Below are 23,782 nucleotides of genomic sequence, written 5' to 3' on the forward strand. Positions count from 1 at the left end.
TATAGCTAGGTAGCTGGTGGCACAGTGGATAGAGCACTGGGCTGTCAGGAAGATAGGAATTCAAATCTGGTCTCAGACTTTCCTAGCTGTGTAACCCTAAGCAAGTTACTTCATCTTTGCCTCAGTTTCCTCATCTGTAAAATGGGGATAATAATAGCACCTACCTTGCATGGTAGTTGTGAGGATAAAATGAAATAGTATTTATAAAGTGCTTAGCATAGTACCTGGCAGATAGTAAGCACTATATAAATGTTGTTGTTATTATTATTGTGTCTATAGCATAGACAAAGCACGTCTTCCCTGTGCCTCTGGTAAAACCACATTATGATAGCATTTTGCCTTGCCAGTAGCTTGGGGGTGTGTAGCCATCTGTAGCCTACAATCAATGCTTCAGAATCTGCAAGGCAGCATTTTCAATGCATCCTGCCTTGAATCCTGATGCAAATAAACCTGGCTAACTGCCTTGGCTGTAGCTATTTGCCTGTATTGTGAGCAAATTTATCTATAAAGTGAGAAAAGCTGGCTTAGTACCCTAGGGGGAGGGAGTATCAATAGTTGCCATGCTCATATTGGAGTCAGGCAGACTCTTAGCCTAAATGATCAAAGCATTTTGGTCCATTAGCTCAATTACCCTCACTATGGTAAAAGAGGTTGGAAGGTAGGAATTCCATTGAAACAGGTACTAAAAGAGGAAAAAAACTAACTTTGGGAGCAATTTGAATTATTAGCGATTGGCTGAGGTTAGAAACCTAAGTAGTATGTATTCATTCCACAAGCGTTTGCTGACCCCCTTCTATTTGCCGGCCATTGTGCTAGGCCCTGAGGATGAATTAAAAAAAAAAAAGCTGACAGCGTATTTCCTGCAGAGAATCTATTAGGGAAGATAAGACATGTGGACAAATATAATACAAAGTAGAGCATAAGACAAAGTGTTATGAGACTTCGTAGTGGAGTGATCTCCATGGCTCCTGGATAAAACATGGGCCTTGGAAGCAGGAGATCGGGGTGGAAATCTGGCTTTGGATACTTACCGGGTGTGTGATCATGAGCAGGTCATTTATCATCACAGCCTCCATTTCTTCATCTATAACATGGAGATCATAATGTTTACATTGCCTACTTTGCAGGATTTTTGTGAGGGAAGTGCCATATAAATATATGTTTATAGTCTGCACCACCATTTTAGGAGAGGCTCAGCCATGTGAATATCATTCCTGGTTTGAATTCACTCTGTATACTTCTTCATGTCCTTAGTAGCCAGTCACTGGTTTTTCTTTTTCTTTCTTTCTTTCTTTCTTTTTTTTTTTTGCTTTTATTTGCTTTTATTTTTTGTTTTGTTTACTTATATTACCATGTGCTTGGCACATAGTAAGTGCTTAATAAATACAGTTTGACTATCCCTGTCCCCTCCCCCCTTTATATATATAAACACACGTATATGTGTGTATAGGTGTATGTGTATGTATCTATATCTATATATCTATCTGTCTCTGCCTTTTCCTCTTCCCTTTCCCTTTCTCCCCTTTTCCCTGTCTTTCAGTAGTGATAGGTATAGAAATTGTGATATTATTGATGTTGGAAATTCTCTGGTGAGGACATTCCCTTCTCCAATGCAGGTTAGCACTTTTACTATTAAAAATGTGAGGTTTTTTTTTTTTAATTGAGGCACCAGAGAAAACTTCGTGGAATGGGTGACATTTGAACAAAACCTTGGAAAAAGTTTAGAATTTCAACAGTGGAGATGAAAGAAGGGCATTAACTATGAAATGCTGTGAACCAAAGCAAAGATTCTATTTGTTCTGTTCCTTGAGATATAGAGTGGGAACAACTGCCCTCTGCCCTCTGCTCTCTGAATTTGCAATAGCTTGGGGAAAGCATATCCAATCTATATGCTATGGTCTAACTATGCAATCCTCAGTTGTGTCTATCTAGAAAGGACTATTTCCTGGTCACTGTGGAGATTGTGTGTGTTGGAATCTTCTGGGCACCTCTTATGAGCCACCAGAGATAAGTTCACTGATATAAATTGAAATCCTTATTGGATGATGCTTGAGTCACTGTTTTCTTGTGCGGTTGTCTAAAAGGTCAGCAGGGCACTCCTCTGTGTCTGTGCGGGTGTGCATGTATAGAGCTTCAAGAAGGGAAGCAGGATCTAGGAGAAGTGCCCTCAATCAAATATTTATAGATGTTATGGAGGAAGTCAGAAGCTGTAGGCCCCTCCTTGCTCAATGAATCTGATGATGAAGTGATTAAAAAAAGAGAGAGAACTGGAGAATTAAGTATTAACCACAGAATATCAGAGTTGGCAAGGACCTCAGAGGTCAATAATCCACCCTGTACTTCAGTAAGAATCCCCTTTATAAGATCCTAGGCAAGTAGACATTCAGTCTTGGCCCCAGAACCCCCAGTGAGGCCTCTCACCTGACAGGGCCATTGCACTTTGGGACAGTCTTAGTTGTTAGAGAGCTTTCCTTATATCAAATCTAAAACTGTTCCTCTTCAGCTTCTTCCCATTGCTCCTTATTCTGACCGCTGAGAACAAATGTATTAAATCTGATCCCGTTTCCAGAATAAATTCTAATCCTTATGGGAGAAGCAGCCTGGTGTTGTGCAATGGACAGAGTGCTGGGTGGAGGATTAGGAAGAGGCAGTTTTCTATTCATCCCCTGACACTTAGTACCTATGAAATCTAACCTCTCCAGACTACCATTTCCTTAGCTATAAAGTGAAGATATTAGTATGCATAGTACTTACCTCTAGGGAGGTTGTGATGTTAGATGAGATAGTGTACATGTAGGAAGACACTGGCCACCCTCTCCCAGAGTGAGGTTGGTTACATGAATCTGTAGGAATACCTCCTGAGGAGTTGGGGTATCTTTCTCTATTGATTCAAGCCCCCAGTCTGATGAGTTATCCTAAATGTTAGCTGTCAATGATTAGCACCCCAGTTTCATTTAATGAATTGATATGAATTAGCTTCTCCAAAAGGATATTTGCCAAGAAAAAATATCAAAGACAGAAGTATAAACATATCCCCCAACATCTGAAGGTACATTCCCTATACTACCTTGGTCCCTGGGCAGAGTGGATTCAGACTTAACATAGCTGTTACAGAGCATCTGCCCTCATAAAATTCACTTCCAAATTCAGCATAAGGATGGATGAGTCTGTATTTCTATTACCATTAGGCTCTGTCAAGTAGGTCATTCTTCAGGACCTCAGCTTCTGTGATGTGTTTGCCATAGCTTTTGGACTTCCGGTGGCTTGCTCTCCTGACCTTTTGAAGCACACAAAGTCATAACTATCTCCAATACTTCTTTACCTACAATCAGAAAAGAATGGACATGCCAGAAACAGGCAACAGCAGGGCCATGCACTCTCATTTTGATGTGGACTCTAGGTAAGAGAAGACCCAAGGCAGTTCTATCACCTGGAGGCATATAGCAGCTTATCAAGAAAGAGAAAGTACACTGGCCAGGTAGAGCCCTTTGAATGCATCCCAGATCTGGTTCAGAAACCAAAAAAAAATCTCTCTTTTCCGTGGCCAGAAGAACCAGTTATAGAATGTCTGTACTTGTCCAAATCAGGGAGTAGGGCATTTCTGTTTCATCATACCTTCATAGAAATGGTTTCCCTGATCTCTTTCATATGGGTGAGCAGCAGATGTAACACATTACACATGCTCTGAGGATGAAGTGTCCCACTCCATGTAGAAAACTCTTTGTAAACTTTCAACCACTATGGAAATGTTAATTACTGTTATTATTCCACAGGATAGCCCTTCAAACACTTGACCATAGACCTCATTTCCCCACTAAGTCTTCTCTTCTCCAGGCTAGATGTCCCCATTTCCTTCAATTGACCCTGATACAGCATGACCTTGAAGTCCTTCACCATCATGGTAATCCTCTTCTAAATTCTCTCAAACTCACCAGTGCTCTTCCCAAAATGGTGTGCTCAGAATGGAACATAGAAAAAGATCCTGGATTTGCACAAAAGAATAGTCCAGCCCATTAAATAGCATTCACTGTTACAAAGTGTTTTCCTGCATTGAGCTTTCATTTGCCTCTCTTCACCTTCTACCCATTGCTCCTGGTTCTGTTCTTTTTGTGCCAAGAAGAGCAATTCTGAGCCCTCTTCCATGAAGCAGTTCCTCAAATAATTAAAAATGGGAATTCTATTTCTCCTAAGACTTTTCTCCTCCAGGCAAAACATTCCCAGCCTTTCCTCTTTCTAATCCATCCTCCACATAGCTACCAAATTGATATTCCTAAAGCACAGGGCTGACTGACTATGTCACTCTTCTAGTCAAAGAGCTTCAATAGCTCTCTATTGCCTTTAGGATAAAATACAAATCTTTTTGGATGACATTCTATGAAACTCAACATGTCCAAAATGGACTCCTTATCTTTTTCACTAAATCCACCCACGTCTCCAATATCTTTTTGTCAAGGGCACCATCATCCTCAGTTACTCAGATCTGTAACTTTTAAGTCAATCCTGATTTGTCATTTTCCCTCATTCCCCAACTCCCATGTTCCATATCCATTCAGTTGCCAAATCTTGTCAATTCTATCTCCATAACATCTCTCACATGTACTGCCATCTCTCCACTCATTTAATTACCACCCTAGTTCAAGCCTTTATCACTGCTTGCCTGAACTACTACGTCTCCAGTATTCTCCTCTCCCCATTCATCCTCCACACAGCTATCCACAAATATCCACAAATTGATATTCCTAAAGTTAGACAGGTCTTACCATGTCACTATTCTGCTCAAGAACTTTCAGTGGCTTCCTATTGCCTTTAAAATAAAGTGCAAACTCATCCTGGCAGTTAAAGTTCTTCACAATCTGATTCCAAATTATCTTTCTAGACTTGTTTCCTATTTTTCTCCCTCAAGCAACTATGTTATAGTCCTACTTGCTGTTCCCTGCTCTGCCTTCATGCTACATGTTCCCCAGTGCCTGGAATACTCTTCCTCCTCACTTTTTCCTCTTGGAAACCCAAGCTCATTCCAAGGCTGAATTTCAGTGCCACCTCCTAGAGACCTCCAGTTATTGGTGTTCTTTTCCTTTCCTGAAATTACTTTGGAGATACACATACACGCACATAGATATGTGTCTATGTAAAATTTTCTATATGCATGTAGTTTTCCTCCAGTAGAATGTAAATTTCTTGAAGGTTGGGATTGTTTTATTTTTGCCTTTGTATCCTCAATACCTTTCCCTCATCAGCTCCTTCCTAGATGCCTACAAGAGCCTTTTAATTGGTTTCTTACCATTGCAGTCCATTATATACACTGCTTCATAGATCTGACCATGTTACTCTTTTACTCAATCAATTCCAATCATTTCCATTACCTCTAGGATCAAATATAAATTTCTTTGTTTAGTTTTTAAAAACCTGTGTGATCTGAACCCAACCTATCTTTCTAGTCTCATTGGATATTACTTTTCCTCTCACACTCTGTGATCTAGCCAAACAGGTCTTTTCTCTATTCCTTCCCCCTGATACTCAATGTCCCATCTCCATGCCTTTGCTCTGGTAGTCCCCCATGCCTGGAGTGCACTTCCTCCTTAATCTACCTTATGGTCCCTTTTTTTTTTTTCCTTTTTGATGCAGCTAGAGCACTCACTATTTTTTACAGTAAGATTTTTCTGATCCACCACAACCTTAGTGCTCTCCTTCCAAAACTACCTTGTATTTTACTACTTTGTCTATATTTATATTGATTGAATTTACATTTATGCTGTAAATATCTTTATATATACTTATTTCCCCAATCAGAATGTAAGCCAATGAAAGTATTGTTAATTTTTTGATTTAATCTCTCCAGTGCCTAACATAGAAGGGGCTTAATAAATATATTTAGATTGACTTTGATCAATCTTTGAAGTTTTGATTTTTTAATTCAGCTCACTGAAACACGACTTTTTTTTCTAGACAGACTAATGTCTAACCAAATCTCTTGTGCTTGTGAAGCTGATACACACACACACACACATATATACATATATATACACACACACACACATATATATATACAGATGCACACACATATATACACATACATACATACGCACATATACACACACACATATATCACCCAAGTGAAGGATTTTGTATGTGTCCCTACTGAATTTCATCTTATTAGATTTAGCTGAGTTTTTCTTTCCTAACCCGATTCTTTTGATTCCTGACTGTCATCTAGTGTGTTTATGATTTGTCTTAACTTTGTGTTACCTGCAAAGTTGATAAGCATATGCTGTATGCTTTTATTCAAGGCAGTGATAAAAATGTTAAATATTACAGGGCTAAGGATAGATACATGGCATACTCCGCTGGAGACTTCCTTCAAAGTTGACACATAAACCAGTTTAGTAATTACAGCTCAACTAACTTAGGGAGTCCCCAACTTTTTCATGATAAGAAGCTACTTTTTGTATCTCTGAAGGTCATTGATTGGTAGAGTGGGGAAAAAAAGATCCAGGTAAAGTCCTTCAACATAGATAAGGATAGGATGAGATTGACAGTAAAATTCCTCAAACAGGTAAGGGATGCTCGCAAACCATGGAGGAAGGGTTGTAGGTTGGGGTGGCATTAGCAACTGTCTTGAAGCTCAGTTAGCTAAGGCTGTGAGACTTACAAAGAGATTTCAATATGGTGCCCATGGGTGGGTGGGTGGAAAGGCTCAATGTCTCTTGTTTTGGAGGCAGTGTGGTAAAGTGGATAGAGGGCTAGACTTGAAATTAGGAAGATAGGTTCGAATCCTGCCTCACTTACTAGTTGTGTGACCCTGTTCAAGTCACTGAGTATCACTAAACCTCAATTTCCTCACCTGTAAAACCTCCCCAATAGAGCTGCTGAGAAGATCAAACAAGTTAATCCATGTACAGTGCTTTGTAAGGCTTGAAATGCTTTACTAAGGTCACCTTTTTTATTTTTATTTTTTTTGTTTTTGTTTTTGTAAGGTCACCTTATTTTGTATGTGTCTCAAATGGCAGAACCTTTGATGTTATGATACCAACTTTCTCTGAATTTTACAAAGATGATAGTATCTACTGTCACTCACATATGTCTAGCATTCCTGGGTATATCAGTCTAGCCAATAATTTGGCAGTGAATTATCCTAACATTTGAGGTTAGACTAAAAATGCAGAGATTTACTTTCTTTGTGCTACGTGTTGAGAGAAATGGAGGCTGCATAGATGGGGTATTGACTACTGGGACTCAGAAGGCATAATCCAGGCTTGGCTCTGCTGCTAACTAGCCATGTGACTTTGGAGAGTTGCTTAAATTCTCAGTTTCCTCATCTGTAAAATGAGGAGGTTGGACCAGATGTTCTCTAAAGTCCCGTCTAGCTCCAAAAATTCTAGGCTTGTCTATTCAGATAAATGTGAAAGTCTCGATAGATAAATATTTGATTGTGGCCATAAATTGTGGCTCACAATAATAGATGGTTGTAAGGCTGGGTAATGAGGGGATTTGAAAGCTGAGTATGAATGGTACTAGGTGTGTGAGAGTGCTCTGCATTGCAAGAAGTCTTATGTAAACATCAGCTCGGAGAGAGATTTGTTTATGCAATATAAGTAGGGAGAAATATCCTTGTTTCTCTCCAAGATTAAAAAAGGAAAGTATCTCATTTTGTGTAAGGACATGAATAATAAATGAAAAAGGGTAGCCTAGATGTCTTCGTGCGGGATGGTTGGGGAATTCTGTTGGAAAACTAACCTTGCAATGTCAACTTACAAGACACACTAAGTTTTCTCCTTGAATTATTTCCACCACTACTTCCCCCAAAACTTGGTGCAATAGAGAGTTGGATTTAGACTCAGATGACCTGAGTTTAAATCCTATCGCTGCTGTGGCCTTGGAGAAGCCACTTTAGCCTCAGTTTCCCAATCTATAAAAGTAAATGGTTGAAATAGATAGCCTTTAAGGTCCTTCTAGCTCTAAATTAGGATCTTCCCAAGATTATTCTCACAGCAAATCCAATCATAATTATCCTTTCTACATCATGACTTTCCCCATAGTGGTTTCGATATATTGTGGATTGCCATGAGAAATTAAGTAGGAATTTTTTGAGAGTTTTGTGGAAGCTGCAGATGATACGCAAAAGCCGGCAGACAGCACAGAAAAAGTTTGGAAACTCAGAAATGCATAAAATGTATGTATGGTATTGTATAATATCAACATATTTTATCTTTTAATACCACATAATTCAGACTTCTTGTCTGGTATAACGAGAAGGCAAAAAAATTTTATGTGGATTTTCCAGATCGTGGGGGCGCTATGCCCCTAACCCATGCAATAAGGAAGGGATAACTGTAGTGGCCTTTTATGCATGTTAGGACCCCCAGCATTCTGAATGCTACTCTGTTTTGTGAATGATTTTCAGTGTAACAACCCTAGGCTGCAGACTCCACAAGAACACAAGGACCATGTCTATCTAAACTTTACATCACTCCCTATGCCTGGCACAAAACTCAACACACAGCAGGTATTCCCTGATTGTTTGTGGAAGGGATGAATGACTCCATGGAGATGAGATTTCTGATGTTATTGGTTAACTAGTTAATATCTGCCTTCACCAAGAATCTTCAGGGCATCTGTGGTAACTTCCTTTTGAATTCTTAGAGGCCAGTAACACTACTCATCTTCAGCCCAGCCTTTGTACCCTTATATACTCTGCAGAAATAGCATAGTTGTACAATGTGCATTTTTACTTCCCAAAGACTATTAGAAATCAATTTGTTTCTATTTCTATGCATTTATGCTTCTAGAGTACAGGCTATATCATTAATGCCTGATTCTTGTTTGGATGGTAGTTGTTAGTGGGACATTTTAAGTGCTGAACATGAGTTGTTTATTTTAGGCTTTCTCATCTATTCTAATAACTGGGCTTTTCAGAAACCAACAGGAAGGTCTGGGGCTCTGATGAATACAAATAATGTACCAGTTATCTTCTGTCAATGCAGTCACCCTGTTGGTATATGTTAACTTCAAAAATAGGAAGCAGATATTTACATTTTCTTAAAAAAAAACCCAAACAAAACCCCACAATCCAGCTTATAGAAATAAGTTTTTGGCAAGCTATAGAAGCATGATTCTTTTTATAGGCAGATGTGTTCAGATCCAGAAAGGGGAGTTCTTGGTTTTTATGCTTGAGTAGGAGAAGTCATAGGAGAAGTGTCCAGAGAATGGTTTCCATTTATATTTCTTTTGAAACATAATTAGAATGACTAGTCTATCTTTCAGGTTATAACATTTGCTAGTAAACAACTCCTATGTTTCTTCTGGAACAGTTGATAGGAGTAATTAAAATATATGAGCCAGTGTTTTCTGGAATGAAATGTTTGAGCATTTCCATCTAACTCATATCCCATCTCTGTCTCCTTCCCCCTTCCTACCTAAACTTCTTGAAAAAAAGTTGTCCGAGTTCAATTTTTTTTTATTATCCAATCTCTTCTCAATCCAATTGCATGCAATCTTCTGCTCCCATTACTCTACTGAAACTGACTTCTCTAAGTTCACAATTGACCATCTCAGTTGCGAAATCTAAAGACCCTTTAGGGGACAGCTAGGTAGCTCAGTGGGTAGAGCTCTGGGCCTGGAATCAGGAAGACCTGAGTTCAGATCTGGTCTGAGACACTTAGTAGCTGTGTGACCCTAGGCAAGTCACTTAACCTCTATTTGCCTTAACCCACCAAAGAAGGAAATGACAAACCTGAATCTTTGTCAAGAAAACCCCCAGGACAGCATGGTCCACAGGGTCATGAAGAATTGGACATGACTGGACAACAACAAAGGCCTTTTAACATCTTTTACCCCTTCTTAGATCGTAGAATTATAAGAGACCTCAAAGGTTATATTTTTAAACCTCTTTATTTTGCAGTTGAGGAAACTGAGGCCTAGGGAGTTTAAATAACTTACCTAAGGTTACATAGGTAGTAAGCTTCAGATACAGGATTTAGGCCTCTGACTCAGTGTTCTTTCCACAATGCACTGCCTCCTCCAGCCCTTGACTTTTCTGAAGCTTTAGATACTTGAAATCCCCCTTGTGTCCCACTCATGCCCATACTTTCTCCTGTCTTGGCTTCTTCTGCTTCTCCTCTCCTGTGTCCTTATCATTCCCAAACCCTTAGCAGAGCTGTTTTTCAAGGGTCTATCTTTGGTCGTCTTCTCTCACAACAATCTTTCTCTTGGCAGTCTCATTCACTCACGTGGCTTCCATTGCCACATCTGTGCAGATGATTTCTAAACCTGTCTAGCCAGGCCTGATCTCTTTTCTGAACTGCGGTCTCATATCTCCAGGTGCCCATAGGACATCTCCATCTGGATGTCACACTGGCTCTTCAAACTCAACATGACCCAAACTAAACTATTAGCTTCCCTCCTAAACCTGGGAATGAGAAGGCAAGGAAAGGCCTGCACAAATTTGCTCTAGATCTGAGACTTAGGCCAGAAAGCTAGGAGCCAGATGAAATCTTCAGCTTTTGAAGAAAGAAAAAGAGAAAAGAATGGTAATTGGAGGGATGACGAAAGACTTTGAGATTGAGTTTGCTGAGAACTGTGATTGAGGGAATTGGGGGGAAGAGAGGACCTGTCTAACCCTAACCCCAGCCTCTGGATGTCCTGAGATTTAGTGCCCCTCATATTGTTTTCACAGACCTCTGTTACCTGGTCTTGCTTCCATCTTCTGAACAATTCCTTTTAAAATTAGAGTTGGCTGAGGGGATTTCTGTGGATCAACATCACTTTTTTCAGATAGATCCTATTTTTCTTCTTCATTGACCTGATTTTCCTTTGGTGACTCCAGAATTTCTCCTCTTTCTCTCAGGTTGATCCCCCTGCAGCGCTTAGCTTATAGGATCCCACCTATCTGTCCTCTGAACCCTTGAGGATCTGCTCTTCCAAAGGCTAGGGTGCACGTCAGCCTCTGTCCAGATTTCCTGTCTTTATAACAAGGTGTGGCAGGAGCTGGTTGCCCTCTGCTGGAGTTTCTATTTCTGCCCCCACACCTTCTTCTCTGTTAGTAAGACCCAGGAAAGAATTTCCTCTTATTGGTCATTAGCTACTCTATTTTTGGTAGAGAGGGAGAGTTACAGCAGCTGTCCAGATAATTTGAACCCCCCCCCCCACCCCATCATCATTACATCATGTCCTCGTGCTTTCCCCAAACACCTTATCTAATTCCTCTTTCTGGCCAGGTGATCCACAGTATACTTCATGACAAAATCACTTCTCTTTCACCTTCCATTGACCTTCATCCAAATACTTTTTGTCATACTTTCTCTCCTTCCCTTTGGCTCCTGGATGTCCTCATGACTTCTTACTACAATGCAACCCTATCTATCCTTTTTCTTTTGAATCAGACAAACCCACCCAGAACCAAGGTGCAGTCATGGATTTCATACCACCAAATCTGGTGACATCTACAAGGTCAAATCCTTCCCTTCCTATTTTTTTTTAAAACTTCTATTTTGTTTTATCTTCAGTTGCAAATTCTCTCCCTCCCAGTTCCCCCTCCCTCACCCATTGAGAAAGCAAGAAAAGCAAAATCTACCTAATTACTTTATATGTAACTCCCTTGTATTTATTCTCTTTATATTTATTCTGTATGTACTCATAGATGTACATGCTGTCTCTAAATTCCTTTAGAATATAAATTCCCGGAGAGTGAGGATTGTTTCATCCTTTATATATGTGTCCCTCGTGCCTAGTGCAGTTCTGGCTTTTAGTAGGCATTTAATAAATGCTTATTGATTGATTCTAATTGTCAGCTGGATATGCAAGTCTCTAATTGTCTTTCGTAGATAAGTCTTTGACAGAATTTCTGAGATTGTCTATATTCACCAGACAAATACTACTAGATTAATGAAGTCTTTTATGGAGAATTAGCTTTTGGCTTTTGTTTTGGAAAGTGATCTCAATTCTTTCTGCTGTATACTAATTACTAGTGCCGTAGTAAAAAAGAGACTTTGAGATAAAAGTTTGCGATTAATTAGGGAAACTCCCAAGTGTTCATTCTGGAAGCTGATGGGGAACTGTGTCTTAATTGTTAGAGCTCCTTAGTTAAGTTCAGAATTCCTGAGAATGAAGTCTGCCGCAGCTCTCCTTGGGGCCATTGGCCCAGTAGTGTCCTGTCTGCTTCAGTTTCTCTTATCTGTAAAATCAATGTTGTCTTTCCAGCTGGTGCTTTGCAGCCTTCAGGTGTTCCACAGAAGTGCATGAAATACAAGGGTGTTTGTCAAGATTAACCTTTCTAAAGAGGGCTGCACTCCTGAATGCCAGCTGAGAATCATTTTGGATCTTCTTCTGCGTGCTGATTGCTTTGAGCAAAAAGAACCAAGTATGTTAATAATGGACTCTAAATGAATGTGTTTACACAATATTTAGTGAGTGGAAGCTCCTAATTTTCTTTTCAGCATTACTTCACTAGTTTCTTAAATAGCTTTTCATTTCTGTTTATTTTTTTCCCCAGACTGCTGGCTTGATAGTCTTTTCAAACAGTCCATCAGAACTCAGAAACTCAGACAAGCTTCTTTGGAGAAAGTTCCCATTGGAAATTTCCATAGGAAAGCTTTTACAGACCTGGTAAGTGGTCTTGTATTTTTAAGACATTAATAATTTTTCTGATTTGGTACCTCCCCAGGTGGCAGAGGGAAGGATTGATGAAAGAAAAAGCTATACACCTCACCTGCCAGGGAAAATAGTATTAAGGAATGACAAACGAGTAAAACAGGGCTCAAAGTGCTAGTCAATGATAATTTATGGCATGCCCTCCCACTGATCTGGAGAAGTTATGGTTTTCCATATGAAGAAAATCAGGGTTATTCCCTTTGAATGATTTGAAATAATAATAAGTAAAGATAGAGTTGGTTGTTTTTAAAAATCTCATTCATTTGACACTTTCTCTGTTATTCAAGTCTTCTGCAAATCTGCAATACAATGACAATTGATGGTCAGGATGATAATAGGTACTATAACATCCTGAAGTGTCTGTCTTCAACTAAGCAAACATTCAATTCAATTAAAAAAAAACATAACAGGAGGTAACTACTGTAGTGGAAAGAGTGTTGTATTTGGAGCTTGAGCACCTGGGTTCAAATCCTGGCTCTTTCACTTAGGACTTGTGAGTCAAGTCAACAAACATTTATCAAATGCTTACTATGTGCCAGGCATTGTGCTAAGCACTGGGAGTACAAATAAAGGCCAAAACAATCCCTTTCTTCAAGGAGCTCACATTCTAATGGAGGAGACAACATATATGGATGGATGGGTGGATGGATAGACGAATAGAATAGATGAGAGATAGTTTCAGAAGGGAAGGCCTTAGTAGTTGGGAGTTCTGGGAAAGGCCTCCTGTAGAAGGTTGACCTTGAGCTTAATCCTGAAGGAAGGCAAGGAAACTGAGTCAGAGTTGAGGGGGCTGTGCATTCCAGGGAAGTACAGTATAGACCGTCAGTAGGAAGGTGCAGATGGGAGTTGGAGAAACATGTTTTAGAACAGCAAGTAAGCTACTGAAGTTGGATCAGAGAGGGTGTGGAGGGGAGTTAAGGTATAAGAAATCTGGAGAAGTAAGAAGGGACCAAGTTAAGGAGAACTTTAAATGTTAAAAGGAAGACTTCATATTTGGTTCAGGAGATATTGGGGAGCCATTGCAGGCCCTTGAACAGGGTACCTCCCCTATGTGTCAGACATACATTTTAGAAAATTGCTTTGGCAGTGGCAGCTGAGTGGACGGTGGACTGAAATAAAGAGATAGTTGAGAGAGGCAGAGAGACCAGTTAGAAGGCTGTTGTGATAGTCTAAGCCAGAGATATCCCAGGACAAGTTACCTATCTGTCCTGGGCTTCAGTCCCCTCATCTAAAACACAAGGAGGTGGATTCGATGGCCTCCATGTTTCCTTTTGGCTCAGTCTATAATCCTTTTTGTTAAGTACTTACCACATGCTAGTTCTGGGATGAGAAATAATAATCCTTGCCTTCAAGGGGCTTATATTCTAATAGCAGGGATGTGATAAGAACAGGAATAAGAACAAGGTAGAGGGTGATAGAGGGAAAAATGAGATCCAGACAAAGTACTCTGGGAAAACTGAAGAAGGGATCACTTTCTGCAGACATTTCCCCCTGGATGTCCCATTAACTCAAACTCAACATGTCCAAAACAGAATTCATTCTCTTTTCTCCTAAACACACTCCCTCTTCCCAACATCTCCAGTTACCCAGTTTCCCATACTCACTTATGCCTAATTCTATATTCTTATTTATTTATTTTTTTTGCTTTTTGGTGAGGCAATCAGGGTTAAGTGACTTATAGTAAGTGTCAAATGTCTGAGCTCGGATTTGAACTCAGGTTCTCCTGACTCCAAGGTCGGAGCTCTATCCACTGCGCCACCTAGCTGCCCCTAGTTATGTCTAATTCTTCCCTTTCCCTCGTCCCTTTTCCATAACAAATTGGTTGCCATGTCTGTTCTGTTTCCATAAAATCTCTTCCACTCACATGACCACTCAAATTCAGGCTCTTGCCTCCTGTCCATACTGTTGCAAGAGACTCCTTATTAGTCACCCTCCCTTCAGTCTCTCTTTGATCTATCCTCCTCCTAGCAGCAAAATTAATATTTCTAGAGCATACATCTGAAATGTCACTCCCAGCTTAATAAACTTTGGTAAGGAGTTCTCTATCATCTGGATAAAGATCCAAACTCCTCAGCTGGCAGATAAAATCATTCACATTCCGGTTCCAATCAATTTCCCATTACTCCCCCCGTAATGCCCTATATTCCAACCAAACTGACCTACTTTCTAGTTCCAATCCATGACATTCCATCCCATGCTTCCATGATTTTGTGCAGGTCTCCCCCATGCCTATGATGCTCTCCCTTCTCACCTCTGCCTATTGGCATCTTTAGCTGCCTTCCAGGCTCAGGTCAGACAGTACATCCTGCTCAAGGTCTTTCCTAACCTTCCCCCTTGTTATCGTTTTCCCGCCAGCTGCCTTTTGTGCGTTTTGTTGGACCTGTGATTTGATCCAGGTAGGAAGCTCCCACTGAGGATCTTCACGGACAGGGAATCAGAATCACTTTTCCTGTAGCTTACAGAGTTGCCTGAGGCACGAAGAGGTTAAATTGCTGTCCCAGGTCACGTTGTAAGAATTCAGCAAAAGAAGGCCTTGAACTCAGGTCTTCCTGACTCACAGGCACTGGCTTCTCCATACATCTCTGCCCCAGGCTACCTCTGCCTCTGCTTTGGGTTTACTTTGAATAGTTTTTGTACATATTATCCCCCAGGATTGACTGGAGCCTGATCGAGGTCAAGGACTGCTTTTATTTTGGAGCTTGCGTCCCCAGCATCTAGGACAATGTCTGGCATATAGCAGGCATTTTGTAAAATGAATTTAACTGGAGGAAGTTTTCACAGAAGTACCATCTGAGCTAAATTTTGAGGGAAAAAAAGAATTTCAACCAGAAAAAGTAGGTTGAGTAGGGTATTTTTGTGTTAAGTATTTTTTGAAAATTTCCATTTTTCGAAAACTAGTGATCCCTATGATAACTCTCTATGAATGGAATACTTGATTAGCCAGTTTCCCCGATTCACCTACCCTGTCCCATGAGAGTCCATTGTCTGAGTTGGCTATTTTGGCGAACTAAAATGTTTCAGGAAAGAACCTTTACAAAGGTTCTTTACTTGCTATCCCTATCGATTATTTGATTGAAAGCCTATCTGGTACCAGCTGCTTCCTTTTGGAGTTGCTCCACCATCCCCACGATGCTGGCAGGATGCACAGAGTGGAAGGGCCGGTTTGTTGAGCTCTTGCAGACAGAGGGAGGAAAACCAGCAGGAGGGCTGCATTGCCAAATGGGGCCTTTGGGACCATAGAGATCCTTGGGAAGGCACTAAGGCCTAGTGAGTGAGGGTCTAAAGTGAAACGCTTTTGCTGTTGATTCCACATCATGCCCGTGTGATGGCCATGGGCTACTGCCACCTTTGGAACCCGTGTCTGCCTGCTGGGTTTGCATCTCAGAGGCACGTCTCCTGCCTCTGCACTAGGAGAACAAAGCCCCGTGCGTGCTCCTTTTAAAATTAGTTTTTAAGGGAAGTTTGATTCATTTCATTAATTCCACCTGGAACAAAAAAGGGAAAAAAAACAAACACTGATTTTCAGGGATATGAATTTTTTTTTTTTTTTTTTTGCCTCAGAGGACTTTGTTATTCAGGAGCGTTTGCCGAGTGCTCTATTTCATGGGCTTTAATGAAAGTCTGGGACCCATTTTTCTTCTAGATCAGTTTGTGGGGGCCATATTTCTTTCATATAAAATTTGGAATCTCAGGCTTTGGATGTTATCTTGACAGAAGCAGATAAGCCTGCAAAGGAAGGCATGGAGGGTCTTTTGGAGTAGGAAGCCCTAATAATTATAGATGGATGAATTTTGTGCAGCATGTTTTGGGGCATGCCATCACCTCTTACTTAGGGGGAAATTAAAGTGAACTTCACCAAACAAACCCCACTTTGGAAAAGGAAAGCAATGAGTAACCTTGTCTGCTGTAAGATTGCTGTTTCTGCTTACTGAGGCCTCTTATTTGTCCAATGTTTATACCCACAGCCAAAATGGAATCAACACTTAGCTGCCAGTGATTAAAACTTGAGGAAAGTACAGGAGGGCAAATGTTCCTGTCTGGAAGTTGCTGGGGAAATAGTAGGAATAGCTTTACAACAGGCTACATAAGAATTATTTCTACCTTTAGGGTTTAACTTTAATATTTATCTATTGAGTGTTAAAGATGATCAGGCTGGTTTTTTAAAAAAATTTTTTTTTTAGGCAATTGGGGTTAAGTGACTTGCCCAGGGTCACACAGCTAGTAAGTGTCAAGTGTTTGGTCTGAGGCTGGATTTGAACTTAGGTCCTCCTGACTTCAAGGCCAGTGCTATATCCACTATGCCACCTAGCTGCCTCCTCTTTTTTTTTTTTTTGGCGAGACAATTAGGGTTAAGTGTCTTGCCCAGAGTCACACAGCTAGTAAGTGTTATGTGTCTGAGGCTGGATTTGAACTCAGGTCCTCCTTACTCCAGGGCCGGTGCTCTATCCACTAGCTGCCCCTGAAGTAATTTTTTTGAGGCTGCACTAGACTAGAAGCTGGCGGTGAGGCTGGGGCTGGGAGATAGGATCAGGAAAGGCCTAACAGAGAAGATGGCACTTTACAGACTGTAACCTCACTGGAGGAAGTTCTTCCAACTAAATTAACAAATTAAAAAAAAATCTGATGGTGTCAGATATAACCTTTGTTATTTCTACTCTGTTTTAGTTTGGTTTCCACAAGGAATTCCATCATGAAGGTCAAGCTCTTTCCCTCTGCATCTTCTTGTTGTCACACTTTGTTCTCGAGTTCCTGATTCTAGGTGACTTAAACTCACTAGTTCCTGAATAATTGTCATCACCTCCCTCTCTCAAGTGTTGTGCTTGGGGGTGGGGGATGGAGCCAAGATGGCGGAGTAAAAGCAGTGACTTGCTTGAGCTCTCCCCCAAACCAGCTCACACAGGTTGGAGAGATGGGTTGTTGGATTTTCAGTGTGAGCATTTACACTTTGGAAATCAGGAAATGCTACAAAATTAGGGTTTAGATTTATTGTTTTGTCGATTGTCTAGATCAGAGAGGTCAAATTCATGGTCTTCTGGCCCCAAGCAGCCCTCAAAACTTCCCAGTGGAACCAGAACAAGATTAAACTGTAGTTGGGAAAAATCTAATAAAATAAATAAAAATATAATAAAATATATTTAATGTTAATTTGTGGTTTTCTAAGTCAGTATGCAGCCTGCAGGGATCCATTTCTATTGAGTTGATACCACTGGCCTAGACTTAAGAAAGGGTTGAAGAAAATGATAACAATGGATATTAAACTTAAAAGTGTATTGTGAAAACATTTTTTCTTGGAGAGCTGGTTGTTAAACATTTAGCAGCACACCCCTGTTCTTACTGCTCTTTCTAATGTCCTTTAATAAATGTTTGATCGGCAGCTTTGTCCTTTTAACAGACTCCTTGGGAACTTCAAAAGAAGCGTATTTCCTTTTTTCCTTTCAGTAAACATCTTCTTTACCCCTTCTCTTACCTCGTCTATAGGTTGCCAGGAAAAGACTCTTGACCCAATAGAGACTTCCAACCTTCTCCCCTCTCCTGACTCTTTTGTTCTTCCCTCTTCTATCTATCTAGGGGTAGGGGCAAGACACAGAAACGATAGGAATGGGGTGGGAGAGTGATTAATGTGAGCATTGCTTTGGTAAGCTTCTGTCTTTCCCGATCTTTGTGCCAGCCTGGTAGCCTGGCTGCAGGATGGGGGCTGGAGAGGAGCCCTGAGCCCAAGTGAATCTTGACCTCTAAAAGATTTGGAACCAGGCTTTTTTCATTCTTCTACCTCATTATGCACCCCCCCCCCCACTTCAGAGCAGAACTCTGGATAAAATGTCTAAACAAAGTTTAGGGATGGTTCATTTCTAGGTTCTCTTCTAAAAGGGGTCAATAGAGTCTTCTGGAAAGTTACTCAGTATACAAAATAGTAGACATCAGGTATAGGACAGCTATTTTTTTCTTCCACCACAAAAGAAATACTTAAAATATAAAATACATAAAGTGTATGTTGACAAAATACTCAGAACATGAAATAGTAATCCCATCATTCATATTATACTTTTCCAGAAGCTTATAGTCTTGATGAAGAGATATTTTACTTTCTCTACTGCCCTGTTCTGTTTGCATAGCTCACAATTCCAAATCTCTTGTTGAAATGTACCCAGGTTTAAGCTTTTTTAGTCCTTTCACATGTAGTATCCTCCTGGGAGTTATCATCTTTTTCTTCAAAAAGTTGTTGCAAACCACCCTCAGAGAAACAGAGGACAAACAAGTATAGTATGGTCTTACATAGATGCATATGAATGTATAGTTTATATATGAGTATGATTATAGATATTTAAGTATATGTGTATAGGTGTATATGTATACATATGTGTATATGTATGGGTATATATATGTATGTGTATATATCTGTGTGTGTATGTATATATGTATATAGATATGTATAGGAGTATATATATGTATATATATATATATGAATATATATGTATGTGTGTATATATATCCATGCTTAATTGTAGCCTTCTTGGGGGAGAAAGGGGGAAAAAGAACAAAGTAAAAAGTGCACAGCAGAGAACAAAAGAAAACTTACAAGGAGGCAAAGAATAGATGGACAGCTCTGAATACGATGTGTAGTATTCATTATATAGGCTTTCTTGAAATGGAAATTTATTGCTGTATATTTTGAATCTTCTCTTACGTTCCTCTGCACTCATGGCAATGCTTTTTTTTCTTTTCTTACTTTGTATTTAAGTTTTAGTATTTCAGTTTATGTTTCTTTTTCTTTTCTTATTATGTATTTAAGTTTATATGTTTGTTTTTATTTTCTTATTGTATATTTAAGTTTTAGTATGAAGTTTAAAATAAATTAATTAAAAAAAGATGTTGCTAAGATCACCTCTTGTTGGGCAACCAGCCCCCATACCCAGGAACTCCTGACCTCAATATTTCAGTACCACTGTTTGGTCGTTTGTATTCATGGAGGGAAAGACAAAGCAGAAGAAGCAACTAGGAGCCTAAAATCTAGTTTCAGTCTCACCTAGGCAAGAAAAACCCATTCTTGTTGCCATGTGCTAACAGTTACTATTGTTGGGGGGCAGAGGGGAGAGATACACCCTCTCCCCAGTAGTAGAAATTTAAGGGAGGATCCTAATATGGAGAACGGATAGCAAGAGTCACTCTTTGGGCATCCCCTCCTGGCTCAGTGGCCAATCCTCTTCGACACAGCCTCCCCAGCCTTCTCACCCCTTTTATGGTGACAAGGGAACCAAAGAGGCATTACTGTGTCATCCTAAAATCTAAGTCTTTCAGGAGGGCGGCCCCCACAGGCCCAGTCTGCCAGACCAGGGGTCCTTTGTGGGTCCCTGCTACGTTGGAAACTAAGACAGACCTAGGAGCAGCCCCTACAAGGAGCAAGAGAACCTAGAGGTGATGGAGTTCCAGTTCTAGTTTTGATCGGTGACTTTTAAAATCACATTTACAAGGTTATGTAAAAAAGAATCACGGTTTTCATAAAAAAGACAGGAGCATCCAAGGAGATGCCTTTTTAGAGCTTTTGTTAGTTGTGTTCAAAGACATACTTGTAATTTTTGCAGGGTTGTGGATTCATCACCTAAATAAAGCATTGGAAAGTTCTGCTTAAAAGTAGGGTGAGGAAAATAAGGATGAGTGAGGGCTGAGAGTGGGGTAATGGGATGAGCCCTGGATTTGGAGCCAGAGGTATTGTGTTCAAATCTCAGCTCTGCCATGCACTACTTATGTGGCTTTCTCTGAGTCTTGGTTGTCTCACACGTAATATGAGGGGATTAGAGCAGATGATCTCTACATTCCCTTATAGTTCTAAATCCTATGATCCCCAGTGTCCTGTTTTGGGTGAGGGAGAAGTCATTCTGTGACATTTCAGAAAAAACAATTTCTATGACATGTGTGCGTGGTTACTCCTCATCTTGTGTCGTATCAGGTGCAAACAGTGATTTATAGACTGTTTACAGTAATGCCATGTTGGTTAAATATATTTTAACTACCTGTGATTTCAGGGCAATTTGCCTAAATGGGGTGAGTGCTTAAACTAGTCCCAGGGTTTTGCAATATATTCAGTGGGTTTTTCCTTCCCTGGTCTGGGCAGTAGGAGTGGAAGCTCGTGATTTAGCAGGCAATGCTTTCCCTCCCTTCCTCCCCAGGCTTAGTTGTAGGTAGCTATTTAAGATTATTTAGTGGTAGTTATTTTCTTATGAAAATTAACCTGGTCCAAAAGTTCCTCTAGGAAAAAAGCTAAGGAATATTATAGCCTGAAATTGTTGTTTATATATGTGTATATAAGTTATTTCTTCAAAGATATTCATAGTGACAATTTGTTATGGCAAAAAACTAGTTACCTAAATGTCCATCAGTAGAATGGATAAACAAATTGTGGCACATTAATGTAATAGAATATTATAATGTAATTAAGATGGATGAGTATGAGGAATATAAGGAAATATGAAAGGGAAAACTATTAAATAATGCAGAGTGAAAAAAGTAGAGCCAGAACAGAATACACACTATGATTATTTAAAGGGAAAAAAATGGATGAGAATGAATAGACAAAGATCCTGCTGGCAATGGAGAAGGGGTAAAATAATACCATTATGACATTTAATGGGATGAATTTTATTTGATTGTAAACAGTTGCAAAGTAATATTAATTTATTATATTTCTGGTCAGTATCGTTTATAAGAAATCATTTTTTACAAACAGAAAATGTTAAGGGAGGGGAGGCTTGTTGTTGGATACAGTCTACCTTATGGCAGCAGTGCTCCCAAAGACTGTCCCCCCTACCCCAATTTCCATTCATCTTGAATGAATATGCAGAATACGCCTACTCTTCTTCTAACTTGGGTCTTCAAAATCAGCACTTTGAGTTTGGGGTTCTTTTAGGGTAGAAATTATTCAGAGCTCTCCACTGTTCTTCCCACTCAGTGCCTTGAATGTTCTGATATGACACAGAGAAGCTTTTATATTATATATTAAATTGCTTTCTCCGTGTCAAATTAGTTTGCTAAATTGCTTTCTTCATGTTGCTCCTCAATAGCATGGAACCCCTCCTCTTCTGCATCGATGCAGATATTCCCAGTAGCATTTTGCTGTCATGAAATATGACTTAAGGAAAGTATGATTGAATATACAGTCAGTAACCCTCTGATCTGCATGTTCCAGGTAATGTAAATGACATCGAAGGAACAGGCAGGACTGTAGCATTAGGGATGTGTTTAGCAACTAAATTTAGAGAAATGTGGGAAGGGGAATGATAGGGAATGACAAGGATGATGCTGCCTTTTGGTTTTAATAACAGCCAATATTTTTAGAGCACTTTATGGTTTGCCAACAGCTTCAGACATACCACCTCTTTTGATTCTCATACTAACCCGGGAAAGTAGGTACTAGGGACATTTTTACTCCCCCCCCCCCCCCCCCCCGATAGATGAGGAAAATGAGACTCCAAGAGGTATCCATTGTCAGACTGCTAGTGTTAGAAGTCCTGATTTAATTCAGTAGCAATTCTCTGTAACTGAAGGCTTTAAATCAAGAAATAAGCCCTATGCTAATGATTCCTTGTATCAAGGCAAGAATTATAGACTATTTAAAGTAAATGAGGTGGCTTGTCTATATTTGTAAAAGATATTTTAGACTCTTTTTACTTATTTATTTCTGATCCAAACTTGTGATTTCATCAGTGTAGGGGAACTCTGGCTGCTCAGGCAAGTAAGCAATCCCTCAGTAACTTAGGGTTAAAAAGTTCCAATAGACATTGAGATGTTAAATGACTCACTCACAGTCCCACAGCCAATACGATGGCTCAGAGGCAGGATTTGAACCCAGGTCTTCCTGGCCTCCCTAGGCAGCCCTCAACAAGCTAGGCCATATTGCCTTTCCATTACAGCTTGGTAAACTAGGGTAAACAGGTGAGCCTGTCTTTTTGTTTAGCAAAGCAATCTCAAGGTCACAATTTTTTTTTGCTCCAAATAGCAGACCACAGCCATACCTATGTGTTGTTTCAAGGGAATTCTTAATAATGATCACTTAAAAGAAGAGTTGAAAAAAAGATATCCCTAGGGGTGGGTTTGTAGATTTTGGTAGGGAATAATTTGTACCATACATGATAAAAATTTGAATACTTCTCTTTTAATTTCTCTGTCAAAAAGCAGCATGATTCAGGGTTGAACATTTTTAAATGCAGGTTGTAAAGCATTTGATATGAAAGGTGTGCTATTAGCATAAGGTATTATTATTCATCTAATAGGAGAAAAAAAAGTCATAGCTCCCAAACCATTTTACAATCTTTGTTTTGTGCTTAGAGGCTAAAACCCTCACTAACATGGAGTGCATTAGATGATGTGGTCCTATAGGAAAACATAGAGCCCAAACTCTCAAATATTTTTGAACTGCCAAATTCATCAAGCAATGGAGAGTCTTTGGGGGTTTTCTTCCTGCCTGTGTTCCTTTATGATGATGAGAGGATCTTAAATGATAGCCATATTTCAGGAGTCGAATTACGCTCTCTCAAGCAGAGACTTGTAATAGTCAGAACAGAGCGATTCTAGGAGTGCCTTAGGAACATAGAAAGCATTTTACATTGTTTTGAAAAAGGGCCACTAAATATTGCATGTAGTTTTCTCCATCAGATTGTTTATTTCTCGGCATTTTAAAAAGATACTTAATTTTTCTCAGCAGCTATTTTTGTCAAGAGATTTTTTAAGGGCAAAATTTGCATGGGGTACGCCAAGAGCTGGTATTTTCCTGGAAGGCTGCTCACTACTTGCATAAAAATAAATCTCGCATTGCTCTCCAGAAAATGTCCTTGGCATTTAGTATACTCTCTAAGCAGCATCCCGCATCGAAGATTTCAGAGAAAGGAAAAAAAAAAAAAAGATCCCAATCTGGTTTGTTTGTTTCAATGCATACTTTGATTTCCCCTGAAAACAGGAAATAGGGCACTAGAGGGCGCTGTCTGATTTGCTTTTTAACTTGGTAATGCATCTGACTATTGCAAATATCAGTGGGTTCTGTTAACCTCAACCAAATGGGAATAAAAATAGGGTGTGAGGACCTTACTATTCCTCCCCACCCCGCCCCCACTCTAGGTTCAGAATAGGGTAGGTGTTTAAAAAATTC

At 39.8% G+C, this 23,782-nt stretch overlaps 1 long non-coding RNA gene across 3 annotated transcripts in view; it reads left to right on the plus strand.

The window, feature by feature from the left end:
• The window catches only part of LOC114023122, a 146,838-nt gene that overhangs the window by 47,276 nt on the left and 75,780 nt on the right, over nt 1-23,782 (plus strand). For 2 of the 3 annotated variants that reach the window (XR_003566746.1, XR_003566745.1), the window contains exons 2-3: nt 12,196-12,355; nt 12,488-12,600. This is a non-coding gene — a long non-coding RNA (uncharacterized LOC114023122). Of the gene's footprint in view, nt 1-12,195; nt 12,356-12,487; nt 12,601-17,310; nt 17,734-23,782 lie in introns of those variants that run through there. The other variant, XR_003566747.1, reaches the window with a different exon arrangement.

The sequence above is a fragment of the Vombatus ursinus genome, unplaced genomic scaffold, assembly GCF_900497805.2.
Source record: "Vombatus ursinus unplaced genomic scaffold, bare-nosed wombat genome assembly UNPS02014816.1, whole genome shotgun sequence".
NCBI lineage: Eukaryota > Metazoa > Chordata > Mammalia > Diprotodontia > Vombatidae > Vombatus > Vombatus ursinus.